Below are 14,852 nucleotides of genomic sequence, written 5' to 3' on the forward strand. Positions count from 1 at the left end.
CGTAAATTACAGCTTCAAGTCACAACTTACGACTTTGTAGCGTTCCAGTCAACCCACTCGTGTTTTTCCGACCTGTTTTACCGGTGAAAGTCACTATAACGGCCACTCGTAACTTCCGACCGGTGAACTCGTACCAGATCGAACTGGTACCACTTCACGGTCGGAAAAATACGAGTTTCCTTGAACGCACCATAACAGTCCTCGTCGCTACGTCACCACATTCACGGCGTTCCTTGGCTGCACACACAGCCCTGCATGCCGTTCTCTCTCCTCATTGGATAAAAACTGTAGGATACGATAAATGTTTTCTCTTCGGCTCAGAGCAGAGCAGAGGGACTGAGAGACCCGTGTTTCAGTCCAAACACTCTATGTAAGTGATTGCTGTCGGAAGATATAACTATTTAAGACTTATATTAACACAAATATATCACTCACTTCTGCTTTAATTTATAAATTGATGAGTTGTGTACAAGGCCGCGCACATCCAATTTAAAAAGGTGCTGGCCTCAAACATAAATGTATGTATAAATGCGGTCTCCTCTTTTCTTTTTTCTGTTTAAATTGATGAGTTGTAAAGTTCTTTTAAAATGAGGTTTAAACCCCTACTGTAGATGAGTTGATCTATGATCTGTAATCTGCCTGTTTACCCTGTCGCTCATGATTGATTAATTACGGGGGAGCTTGGCCACAGTCCCATGGCCACGTCGGTTATCTCATAGATTGTAAAAAGAATGGACGTAGGCAGCACCCATGACGTCACCGATTGGTTTGGGGGAGTCTGTCTTGTGACCCTACTACGGGTCTACTTTCCATATTTGGAGAGGTGCGGTGGTTAGCTGGCTGAGAACCCGCCCACTGAACTTGAAGCAACCAGTTAATGGCCGGTAACCACACCCCCACAGTGTTCATGGAGGTGGAAACTATCGGTAGAGACCAAAAAAATAAAATGTACCAGTATATGCTTTTTTTAATAAAATCCAGCCTATTTTTTAGGCCTTTTCTCGAAAATTGCATATCCATAGTAAAATGAGTATATCTCTGCGACCACAAGGTCTATTTGAATACTTTTGGTGTCATAGTAAAGGGAAAAAAATTAGGAATTGCTGAGATGTGTAAATTTCAGTATATCTGTTACTGGTGAAGAGTAAATGAAGATGACACACAGAAAAAAAATAATAAAATTAATATTCGCCTAAAAAAAAATCATATTTTTGATGAGTGCCCTTTAGAATAATGCTGATGAAGCTCAAACTCTCTATAAAATCATTGTACAACATGTGAACATTGTCTCTGCAGTGGTTGATTCTGATTAATTGAAGCAGGACAAAATTATTGAGATTGTACTACGAAATATCCAGGCGGTCTTGGTCTGCTGTAGCCAGAAATGTGGCGACTGGGTCCACACAGAGGTGCTTCATGAAGTTTGATGTCTAGTTGTTTGTTTGAGTAGTGTTTGGGTCATATAAACATGGTTTTTACACGTTGTAGCCCAGCTTCTGCTGTTTAATTTGACATATTATGACCATATTCTTTCATAATCAGTGCAGTGGGGGCTCTGTTATTGTTATGCATGTCTTCAAGTCCCCCAATTGGGGGACTCTGGATTTTATTAAGCTGTGAAGTCGGCTATTTTAACATGGGGGTCAATGGAGAGTTGCTCACTTCTGGTCCCAGCCCCTAGAGGCCGCCGGAGAACTGCAGCTTTTTGAACGCGCTTTTTTAGAACCCACAACTCCCCCCTTGGTTTATCTTTGGCCGCGTCTCATTCGCGGTGAAGCTGTTGGGAGTGTGAACTAAGACTGCTAAGTCATTTTTGGTTGTATGTTATGAGCGCTTTTACTGTATTCTGAACCCTTCTGAAACATTATTACATCTGGCTGTATGGGTAACTAGCCATGGTAGAAGCTTTGTCTGCATGTGATGAATGAGTCATCCATGTTGAGAATGTTTAATGGTGCTCACATGTTTTACATAGGCTATACTGTACCTTATTTTATTCACACTGTATTCAAGTTTAATCATCAAACCTATTTTCATTAGTTAGACTAAAGGGCAATTCCATGTGTCATTAACTGTTAAAATCAACTTAAAAACAAAATCCGATGATAAAGTACTTTAAATCAGATAAAATCAGAGTGGACAGTGGACATGATGTGCATATTTTTGTACATTGTAATATTTGTGACGTAACTTTTGTAGCTTTGTAGGCTATATGCTCTGGATGACAGGCTAAATTTGGATGCAAATACAGACCTCCTTTGTAAAAAGGTAAACCAACACCTGTTCTTTTGAAGGAAATTACGCAGTTTCAATGTTGATACGACACCAATGAGAATGTTTTACTCTGCTTTTATTGAACCTGTTTTTTATTTTAATGTGATTTGTTTGTTTGGTTACCTTAGGGTTTAGAACAAAAGAGAACTGGTAAAAATGCTCAGGTTGTGCTGCAAGATCTCTGGCCTCAAGAATCTTGAACAGCTATACGACGAAAAGGCCCGATTCAGTGTTTCTGATCCTCTGCATTTTTTGCACACTGAGTTCCATTTACTCCCTTAAGGTCGCAGGTTTAGTGTCCCTAAATGTCTTACCAATAGGTAGGCCTTAGCTGTCTTTTGTCCCGTCTGCTATGGTGTCTCTTAAGAAGCACGGACATCAGGTCAGCGCATTGCTTTTACCTTGTATGTTGTATGATGTGACACATTTGATATGAAATATGGGAAAGCATGTAATAAAAAAAAATTAATAATAATAATAATAACATGGCAAAGCATATAGACCTGGGAAGTCAGAATTGTCTCAAATATCCTTTTTTTACACAATGATTTCCTGTTAATTTGATAAATGTGTACCAGGTGAAGTCCTCTATTTGACAGCCATTCTGTGTAAACAACATGAGGGTGTCCCAGCCAGTCAGCCTTATGATTTAGGGGTCACAACTCATTGGTTTGATTCACATTACATTGTCTAAAGAATGAGGATAGGTTGACATTACCTGCATTGAAAGACTTGATGATTTGTGGCTCACTGTAGCCCGGGTTCGTCCGTAGGCTTAAATGGATGTCTGGATCATTAATCTCTATAAGGAGAGGAGATGGCGCAGGTATACAGGCCATGTTAAGGAGCTTCCCTCCTCGGATGATGCATCATCACCAGCAGCCGGGCTCTTTGCACACTCATCTTTGTTTCGACCCCTGACAGGATCCCTTAACACCCACAGAGCCTCAGAAAGCCATAGTGATGCTGAGGATTGGTAAGACCACAACAAAGTCACTCCCTGGCTGAAGGACTCTTGTGAATACAAATAACCACTGCCATGATTGTAGGCTTTTATTACTATCATCCCGTGAGTGATACCTCAAAGGGGAAGGCTGGGGAATTGCATTAACATGATTGTAGAATTGTCTTCTTCCACCTTGCTGGTACTGGGCAGACAAATGATTAACCAAGAAAGACTAGATTGTTTACTGAAGGATCAGTAAACTTTAAAACCTAGGAAAACCTGCTTGACTTTATCTAATTTGTTGTCAGTCATTTTCCCTGTTCTCATTGCCAGTCCAGACAGTATCTCAAAGGTATATTTTGACATTCTGAATCTGAATGGAAACATGCTTTTAATTAGTCTCTTAGAAAGGACTGATACAACTCTACTGTGAATATTAGGCAAACTCCAGACAGCAGGCATTCATCTAAGTGTAGCATAAAGATGGGACACATAGGAAATATAACCCCTTGTTAAATAAAATAAAACTATGTTGTTCATACACTTCAGTTATTTTATAGACCAAAAAAGTGTTGATCTATTAGATTTAGAAACACATTTAGGTGAATTTTGTTATCTTAATCTTAATCTACCCCACCTTCTCACTCCTTTCACCCATCTGAAGTCAACTTTTCATCCTCTCTGTAGACACACCAGCGGGAGGGGACGAAGATGCAGACCTGTCGTCAATCAAGCTGAGAATTGTTTCCATGGCCTCCAGTGCAACGGTGCCTGTCTCATTACCCTCAGAAATTGCATTTAGGAGATCTTCCCCAAACGGCTTCACAGAGCTTAAAGTAGAGCTAGACTACTCACCCATGATCACTTCTTTGACCCCAATCAAGTCCATGCCTGTACATGTATGTAGTCTTTAGCCCTCATTTTTGCAGTCAATTAATCTTTGAACTCAGAACACTGTTTACGTACATACATACAGTACATACATACATACATACATACATACATACATACATACATACATACATACATACATACATACATACATACATACATACACACACTACACACACACTATAAGCAATGTCACAATCATAGGTCTGGGTCATGTAATAAGTTCTTCTTTTGGTCAAGTTCGGCTTAAACAAGATTCAGTGATTCATTTCATTGCTACCGATCTCTCTGGTGCCAATCCACCCACCGATACCGAAAGATACTGTACATACGGATACAACTTTCTTACACATTAGGGTGGGGCTTAAAAACAGAATGCCTTTCAAAGCCTCTAACACAATCTGTTGCTAGTACCAGTAACTTGGGTCCTTGCTGCTAATATAACCCTAATTATCTGAACTGAGAGAGATTTACACAGTTCCAATCTATACACAATTTCCAATTTGTTAACTTACCCCACAGTGATTACTAGGAAAAGTAAAACTATTAGGTCTATCAATATCTAAACAGCTGGGGCCATAAAGATAGTTGCCCATCCTCACCATCAGTGTTATTGCTTCTAACAGAAGTACAAATAAGAGCAACTGCTCTCAGAGTCCTTCAGAAATGTCTATTCTATTGAGCTCATTGCAGCTAAGTAGCTTACCCTACAGGAAATGTTACATTCAAATGTTAGTGATGACATGGCTGATAGTTTGTTTATTTCAGCTGGTGAAATGATGCACATTAGACGTCATTAGAGATATTGGTTGTATTCACCAGGGCTGCTACTGCTGTGCAGTAATAAAATGCTTTGAAATGAGGCCATGATGAGTTGAACAGGGTTAGAGCGAGGGAAGACAGCTGTAATATCTCACACTTGTACTGTTGTGCTTTCAGGAGAGCTGCTGTCAGAATAAATCTCACCAATGGCTGTCCAGCTATTGATTGTCCCCCATGGTTATTGGTAATAAATTGATCCTACAATTCAAAGTATAGTGATTCAAAAAGAACTGTCTAGGGTGATATGTCTTTTCATTTTCCATTTTCCACATATTTTCATTTAGGGTCACAAGGGCAGATTTGAAGCACTGGATGAAGGATGTGTATGACGAATCCCACCCCACCCATCAGAGCCAAGAGACAGTCACGCAGGTAGATGTTTTCAAGCCTTTGGCTCACCTAATCTACATGTCTTTGCAGTCAAACTGAAAACTAAAAGGCTCAGTGCAAACCTAAACAAAGCAACAACATCATGCTTCAAACAGAGTAAAAGTCCAAATTTGACTTGTCAACCTTTATGTTTCTATTATAGTGTTAATTTAGCTGTTCACAATCTCAAGACAAACACAGGAAATTCCTGCAACTATAATTCAAATAAGAGATGAAAGGAAAATGGTAGCAATTATTGATTTGTCATAACTTGGAGCAAAACCCAGTCTTACACAAAGCCCCATTTCTGGCACAGATGTGACTACTAGGTTCACCAAATAGTTCAGTGCAGGTCACAGAGGTTGTTCAGATCAAGATTCATTGCCTTTTAGCGTTGGGCCATTTGTCTTCCAAATGAAGATGCCTTTAATGAGCCATTGAGAATTCCTTTGGTGATCTCTTCTTACACATTGGTCCTAGCTGTCCAGCAGTAACCCACAGTCCCAATAAACAGCTACATGGCAAAGAAAATGACTTAACATGACTGAACCTGGTGGGATTAGGGAGAAGGAGGGAGAGTCAATCCTTTATTGATTTCTCTGTCTCTCCCCAGAGGCCTTGCACACAGTTCTTTGGCAAGAGCTACCCAGATTGTTGGTGGGAACCACAAAGATGAGCTGATAGTGGCTATGCTGTGTAAAGACCAAGCTCAGGCTGAGATTAGAAACTTGTATAAGAGAATGTGAAAATGTTGCAATTGTGCTGACCAGCTGCATAGAAGTGATCCCAACCCCAATTGAAGGATTGGGTCCACAATGCTGCAGTTAAAAACTCATCTGTCCACGGTCTCTCCATATGGCTGGATGTGGAGTGGAGGAGGAACTCTAATAACCTTTATGTTGCTGCTTGGGGCCCAGGGAGCTGCCTGCATAATCATCTCAGCTCAGGCAGAGCACTGAAACCATAAATCAGTTGAGCGCACTCAGGCTGGGCAAGTGTCCTCATGGCCTCATGGCACAAGTCATCTGTTTGGCTCGGAGTTGTCTCAGAGCCTTCTCTCTGGGACAAGATGGTTTTTTCGGGGGCAAAAATAAGGAATTAGAGCCATTCTGGAAAACATTGTTTCCTTATTGTGTTGTCTGAAGTCAAATATAATATGTGACTTTGTTCATCCCACCTTGAGCAGGAATCACTACAGAGAGCAGCATTATATTAGTTGAAGGTCAATTTAAGAAGCTATTTTATATTTGCAGTACCTACCACTGACACATACTTTTTTTTTTTAGCAGTTTCTGGTTGAATGATGTTTTCTGTCAATGGTGTGCAGTATTTTGCAGCAGCCTTTAGAGACATGCTTGGTTTTGTTTAGTGGTTATGTCAAGGGTGAAACCAATACATCTGCAGTGAAAATCAACTGAGGCAGTGATTTATGTACATACAACACTGTCAAAATTGCCAACAACACACCATGAAGCCCCGTTTGCACCACTTGACTGTATATTTAATCGTTCAACTAGACCGTAAACTTTCAATCTTCTCTGACAATTACGTCTGAAGGAACACAGACTGCAATTTACCCATTATAGCAAACCAGTGTTAATGCTTTAGGATGTTGGATGTTTCATGAACAAACATTTATGCTTTAATAAGAAAATAAAATGAAACCAGCATGTGCTAGTGGTAGAAGAACCTCTGATCTGAATATTCCTGATTCAGTGCATGCCATATGTTTGTGTCTTTTAACTCTGTGACCTGGAGTAGACATCCAGACGATGTCTGATGCTGCTTCCCTGGAAGATTTGTTGATAACAAAGTGCAAGGTATTTCTCCTGGGTGCTGGGCAGGAGCCAAACCTGGCGTAACAATATAAACAGAAAATGAGGGTCACCCTCAGGCCATTCCCGCATTAAGCCTCAGTGAGAATGTCGGGCAGATGAAAACTGATGAATGTAAAACCACTGCAGCAACCCAAGGTTCAAATCACCCAACCTATGTTTTCTGTTTCAGTTTAATTGTTATGCTTTGTGGATGCTCCCAAGCTGACCCAATACCAGACAGCCTATAATAGCTTTAGAATTGGAAGTGAAACAAAGAAATTGAAATAACTTTTGCAAGGTTTCCTAAGATCACCCGTATCTACAATTCATCTAAGATTTGCAGAGTGATGCACAAAAAGACAATGCACTTTCCATATAAAATTAACCTCTTGTTTTGTGCATCTTTCCACACAATGGTAGTTCTTGTGAGGCAATTGGAAGGGGAAAGCAAAGCGTCTTCTCATTATTTTGCTCTGAGTTCCAAATGCGAACATGCTAACCCACTTGAATTTGTATTATGATTTCCATATTTCACAAGTGTTTCACATGCATGTGTTTTTAGTTTTTAATTTCTGCACCACATTTGTACAGTTCATATCTCTGTATGTCAAGCATGCTGAAATTGTGTCAAGGTCTAGTGTTGAAGTGACTGCTCAGTGGTTGAATACTTGTAAGGCTTAGAGAAGAATGAAAGAGGGAGGACTGAAAATCATATAAGGCCTCTAGAATAGACCTCACCAGATGGGGCTACATCGACCCTGCCGATGTATGATAGGCCTTTATTCATTAACAATAAATCATCCTTTACCCTGACAGTCTTTCACATTATCAGTGTAAACCAAATTAGGTATGTGCACTGTAGATCACACGGAGGAGCTGTTTTCACAGCAGCACTTTGCCTCTCATGCATCAAAAAAGGCATGTTTTTCATTTTTTGCATCACTATACCAGTCATGTCTGCCATTATCCTTAATGACTGATGAAAAGGCATGCGGAGGTTGCCGAGTAACGGAACTCTCCACAATCATTATTTCTGCTCTTCCCACATTTTAGCCCCATGTGTGAATAATATGGCTTTAATAATAATGGGGCAGATAACACTGCAATTCCATAACACATTTTACAGGCTCGTGGTCCTAAAAGCACCTTGTGGGCATCTAGAATAAATAAGGCCAGCAATAAACATGCCATGCATAGCTTGCTCAGCCCTTGAGCAATTTTCTTTACTGCTTAATGTGAAACCCTTGGGTCAATGCTCGTTGAGTGCAGCTTTAAGAGACTTAAATGTAAATTTAAAGTTTACAGTATAATTGTTTGATTCGTTGTGTCTTGCAGCACTCAGACCCAGCAGGAGTGATGCAGAGCCATGGTTATGTGTTCAAAACAACAGGTTTGACTGTTTGCAGATGGGAAGCCAATGAGGGTTCTTGTCCTTATATCACCACAGTGATTGTACTATTGTCCCTAATGTGTCACCAATGAGGCATCCTGTAACAGATAAGAGTTAGCAGGGAGAAGGTGCTGAGGGAACAAAACATTCAACATCCTTGCAAACCTGTGGGAAACACTTGTATTGTTAATACTTTAGTTGTCATCAACAGTTTTACCTTGTTGGTACTTGACCGTTAATAAAGCCATTTCTTTTTAAATTGTCCTCTAGAGCAGACTTACTATAGCTGATTAAAATTTAAGAAAACTAAGTGCACTTTTGTGAGAGGATATGTGTATGTGTTGTGGACTGTAGCTGCGAGTACGGAGGCACTTAAGAAACCACCATGAAAAAGTAATGGCACAGGAGAAATCTTTATGCATCATCAGTGATGAAATTATGACTAATTCTAACATCGAGATATCATTTTGAAAAGATTCAGACCTCTTGAATTCTAGTAGAACCAACAAAGCTGCTCAGAATTGTTTTTGTTTATGTAGAGTGTGACTTTTTTCCAGTGTGTAAAATGTGGGAGAAACCGTGATATCTAGCGTTCAGATTCTAGATTTAGCGCTCGCTCGCACACAAATATACACAAATATATTTATCGATAGTATAATCAGATTTTGCCAATACAGTAAACCTTGCCAATTATTACACACTGGACCTTTAAATCATACTTTTCTGTATTTCTTGTATGAAAAATGCAACGCAAATAAGTAAGTATTTGCAAAAGAAAAATAGAACCATAGCAAGGAAGGTGTTCAAAGGCGAAATTAAAGTAAAGTAAAAAAAAAAAGTTTTAAAAGTATTATTTTCTAATTTCAAAGGAGTGAGGACTTTATCAGCTGTGACAGCAGAGTTGGTAAGCCGAGTCTCTGTCTAATGTTTTCTTCAGTCCCATTCACCGTCAAGAGGGCAAGAACCCCAGAATCCTTGAACAGATTAAGGGGGTAGAAACCTTGAGAAGGGCCACAGGGGACCCCCATCTAAAGTGTAGAGTATGCTTCTGCGTCAACTCCACGACGTGCACGGTGGCATCGAGGCACCGTGCACCTTTTGAGGTTCTGCGTCGATGGACCGTCCGCAACCCTGTGCTTTTCGCCACCATACCACTAGGGGTGTGTGAGTGGTTTGCAGAACATTAATCTTCCAGGCACAGTGAACAAAGGCGACCGACGTGGAACAGGTGTTGTTGGAGTTAGAGTGGATCAATGTTGAAAAACAAATTGCTGATTTGCAGACAAAGGAGGAGATGTTTGCAGTGGTGGTCAAGTTAGACAGAGGACGGGGGAATATGCCAAGCTAACTGCCAGAAATGACATTCTGAGCAGACCAATCACAGCCCTTGCGGTCTGTGTTGCCCCAACTTGTAGTTAGAATTTTTTGGACGTGCACCTCAGGCAACAGCATAGGTGTTCGTTTCGCCGCAGAGGGCTCAGTGAGGGTACGCTGTCAACTTGACACAGAAGCATTAATCAGGCATGGATGATGGACAACCCAGCAGAAACAAATTTAGGGTTGAGTTTTCAAAAATACAATGGGCTCACAACTGTAGTTGTTGAAATTTGGAATACTCATTCTAATTGATTTTGACAGTATGACCCAACTCAGCCACTGCTGTCTGGCTTTCTGAAATGTTTGAGTCAGTTGGGCCCTCTGCTGTACTGTAGTTCTGATGCCCACAGTTGACCTTCCTAGCACTGGTAAGATGCAATCCTTGTCCACTGCTCTTGTTTGAGGAGATGTCCTTCTGAGCTTTCTTGTGTTATGGTTGCTGAACCTTTTTGTTTGCAGTTCTTTAATGCTTTCCTCCCATTGTGCACTGGGTTTTTTAGGTTTTCCATCTGCTTTTCAGGTCTGTCTTTTTTGACACCACCTTCTTTCTCTCTGGTGACTGTTTCCTGGGCTGAGAAAGTGTGTGTTGGAATTGTGGAGGTGGGTGCCATCTTGTCTTTTTGAGACTGAGCACTAATGCTTTTTCTCTTCTTTGGACTGGTCATTTTGTACAGTAGAAGATTCCTGATCTGTATAGCATCGTAACAGTCTCCTTTATCCATTCTAAGAATGGACTTCAAACTCTGAAGTAATGTTTGAAGTCACTAACTTTAACTTTCTCTGGAAGTATTTCTTTGCAAAAAGAAAAAACTTCAGTAGCTACACATTTGATAAAACTGATAAATAAAGTGGGGGGGGAAGCCATTTCTGTTGCAAAACTGTCCATTACTTTCACATGTCCAAATTTTAGATATTTATTGGGCAAATTATGCTGTGGAGTTTAGTTTAGTAACATAATTTATCCCCTGTGTGTCAGCTAGACTAATTCATCCAGTTCATTAACCATTGTGTGCCATTGGTAACTACCCCAGGTTTCTCAGTGGCAGTTTTATGTTGAATACTGAGGAGAATGACCATTCTTAACTGGAGATATCGGTACATTTATACAGCAATAGGCAAAAAACGAGTCAAAATCTGACTGATCACTAGCTAGTCACTTCTCTCTTGATGTCCGAATGACATAGGAGGATAGACTGGCTTCAAGAAACGTACTTGCTCCACCCATTCACTGCAGGACAATCACTGAAAGTACCATCCTGACCTATTTTATTCATTACTCATTATTATTGCATGGAGGAAGGACTGCATTTTGTACCTGATTTGTATCCGACTCCCATTAGAGAGCGATCACTTCAGTGCCAGTAAACCTTCACAAACATTGCTTGATTTTTAAGTTAGCTTTTGATGGATGCAGTCAAGTCTTCAACACTAACAAAAGTTCCAGAGCTGTGATGGTTAAACTGCAGCGACAGCCTATGTAAAATGTACAACAAATTATTTTTAATGACACTCTTGATGCTCTGGGATATGACGTTAATGGCTGGCATGCTTGCTGTCGTCACCGCCTTTTGCCACAAGAAGCTGGCAGCGACTTGTGAGTGAATCTAGATAACGGCCGAGTGCTGTGTGATGTGCAGCGCACATCGCTTGCACATACTTGGAGAGCTGAAAAGTGGGTCACCCAGCCCACTGAGATTCAGCCTGTACCATTCACTGATGTGGAAATAAGTATCCTGCATCAGGCCCAGCTAGCAAGGCTGCACTACCAAACACTGCCACAGCCAGCACCCAGCTTTGTTGCACACTAAGCTGAACAGAAAATGAGTCTTTTGAACCAAGATCTTAGCTCATAATGCAGGACTACAGTCATTGTTCTGTAATTTTCCACACATGCTCAAAGGATAAAGTGTTGTGTTGAGGCAGAAATACATGCTGCGTACATGTTAGAAATGGCCTTTTATATATTCAAGGATAAATCAAAAGAATTAGGACTGTAGAAAAAAGATAAAGCTTTATTATCACTATTTAGTAAAATGGACATGTGATTTCACTAACATGCTCTGGGGACATTTCACCACCAGGATTTTTTTAATTAAGTTTTTTCATGTGATTATGTTGTATTGAGGTTATCATCATCAGATTATGTGCCTAGAAATGGTGTTATTTGTCCAAGGAATGCCTCTGACCTTAGTTACTATCACGTCCTTGCTCTTTTAGCAAACTGAGCCCAGTTTATTCCATGCTATTCTCATGCAGTCTATCACCCGCAGTGTTAGCTGGGTTTACGTACTGTAGGTTACTGTCTGAAACATTTGACTTGCATGAAAGTCTACACCTTCACTTGTTTGGTTTTGTTATTTGCTAAGATGCATTTCTCTCTGTGTTCAGTCAAACAGAGGAATTCCAAATTAGTAGAAATGCATAACTTTATATTGCTAGCAGGCATACGAGTAAAATTATATCCCTTGAGCCCAGAACCAGCGTGTTTATATGACTCTGCCAAGGTGTAATGTATGCAGAGATTTGAGCTCCGGCAGCTTTGACACCAGGTCAGAGTTAGATATAATGTAAGGGCAAGTAAAACCCTTGTAGGATGACTGATGGCCAGGAGCCAGCACTTTACTCTGAGTGAGCCTGCACTGGCAGGCAACATGCAGGCTTTAATCCACATGCGCTGCCCAAAGCTGAAGGTTTTCATAGCCATGGCTGGCTCACAACTATAGCTGGATCAACTCTGTGTTGGCTCAGTCTAAAGCCAGAGACAGGCATGCTGTCAGTCCATTACCAGATTCAAGGCATCCCTGTACATGGGTATCTTATCATCTGTAGGCATGTGTTGTATGGATTGTAAACATGAGGGGAGGACAGGAAAATGAACGACCATTGCAATAACCAGCATAAAAATAAAAATACAAAAATAGATAAATAAAAATACAAAAACACTACCTTAGCACTTCAGTCCATTTAACAACATAATGATACTCCCTCCTTCTTTGTCCAGTCCTTATTTCTCTGGACAAGGGGGTGAAGGATGCATGATTTCTTCACTCCTATTAAAGGGATAGTTCACCCTAGAATGATATTTCGCTCATTATCTACTCACCCTCATGTTGACTAAGGGCTGGAAGAAGTTTCGGAGCCCACCGTCCCTTCTCTGAGTTACAGGGGGTCTTAGCGTAGCAGTGCATTTCAATGCCATGGTAGCAAAGGGACACCAGAGCTCTTCGTAAAAAAAACACACACAAAAAAACATCCAAATACCTCCATGATGCTCGTATGTAATGTCCGTCTTGTGCTGAAGCCCCAAATTGCGGAATTGTCCCGAAAAAAATTAAATAAGTCCACATTCCAAGCATGTTTGTAGCATTAGCTCCCAGTGTTGTTGTCCGGTCTTCCGCTGCCAGCGCGCATGCGCAACGTTCGCACTGAGACTCGAGTCGGTCTCAGTGCTCTCATGTGCTCTTGCGCATGCGCGCTGGCAGCGGAAGACCGGACAACAACACTGGGAGCTAATGCTACAAACATGCTTGGAATGTGGACTTATTTAATTTTTTTCGGGACAATTCCGCAATTTGGGGCTTCAGCACAAGACGGACATTACATACGAGCATCATGGAGGTATTTGGATGTTTTTTTGTGTGTGTTTTTTTTACGAAGAGCTCTGGTGTCCCTTTGCTACCATGGCATTGAAATGCACTGCTACGCTAAGACCCCCTGTAACTCAGAGAAGGGACGGTGGGCTCCGAAACTTCTTCCAGCCCTTAGTCAACATGAGGGTGAGTAGATAATGAGCGAAATATCATTCTAGGGTGAACTATCCCTTTAAGAGCATAATGTCTAGCCCCTGGTTGTACTAGAGGAAATTGGTATACAGTGGGTTTTAAAGCTGCTTCCTCTCTGGGGCCCTATTGTGGCTAACAGTGAATGGAGAGCTGCACAGAGAACCAAGGGAGAGTAGCTGGAGCAAACAGCCATTACTGACAGCTCCCTGGTTTCTCTGCTAGCCATGACACTGTGAGCTCAACTTTTACAGAGACCTCATTGGGCATATGGGAGCTTACTGTAAAGCACACAGGGTTTAATATAATTCCAGAGATGTAGCCCAAATAAAGCAGATGACTTCCTCCACATTCATCCCCCTTTCAAATCCCCTCTCCCTAACGTCCTTCATTTATCTCCTACCTCATTCTACTTCATTATCCATCTCCTCAGGCTGTGTCTGTTTAGTTTGGGGAATATTTGATTGGCAGGTTATAACCCACAGTAGAGCTGACAGAGGAAATGTCTTATCTGCAAGTTGGGTTGTTCCCTACTGTAAATTTTTGAAAAATTCTAAATAAATGCAATCCAAAGAAAGCATGGACACTTGAGAATAATAATAAAAAAAACATTTTTGAGGGAAGTTGCTTGAACATCAAGTGTATAGGCTAGAGTACACAGAGTAGAATAAAGCCAGGAGAACATTTTCAAAGAACACACCTGTGTGTTTTTTTCTCTTTGTTTCTTTTTTAGGGGAAAACACTCAGAAAGACAGCATGACATTCAGCTAAGGTCATGCGCCAGCCCCCTACACATGATGTCATCACCACATACAAGACATGGAGCTTTTTATATGGGGATATAAATTAGTGGAATAGTAAAAAAAAAAAGAAAAAATACAATGTTTTGTGAGGGCTTGATATCTTGATATCTAAAGACAGATCAACTGTGACATTTCAGACCTAATGTACTTAATATAGTATCTGCACATTAGAATAGAAGACAGGATGGATAGGACAGGTAATTGTAAAACTGTTTATCATTAAAATACAAGACAAAGAGGGTTGTAATGAAGTCAGGTGAGTGTGGCTAAAATGAATCCTGTTATAAATGATACAAACATCCATGTATTTGTTTCTTATTAATTAGTTTTTTGTACTTTATATTCTAGTCCTCCTAATTTTGTTCCATCTAGTGACTATAGCTG

This window comes from Trachurus trachurus (assembly GCF_905171665.1).
Source record: "Trachurus trachurus genome assembly, chromosome: 3".
Taxonomy (NCBI): Eukaryota; Metazoa; Chordata; class Actinopteri; order Carangiformes; family Carangidae; genus Trachurus; species Trachurus trachurus.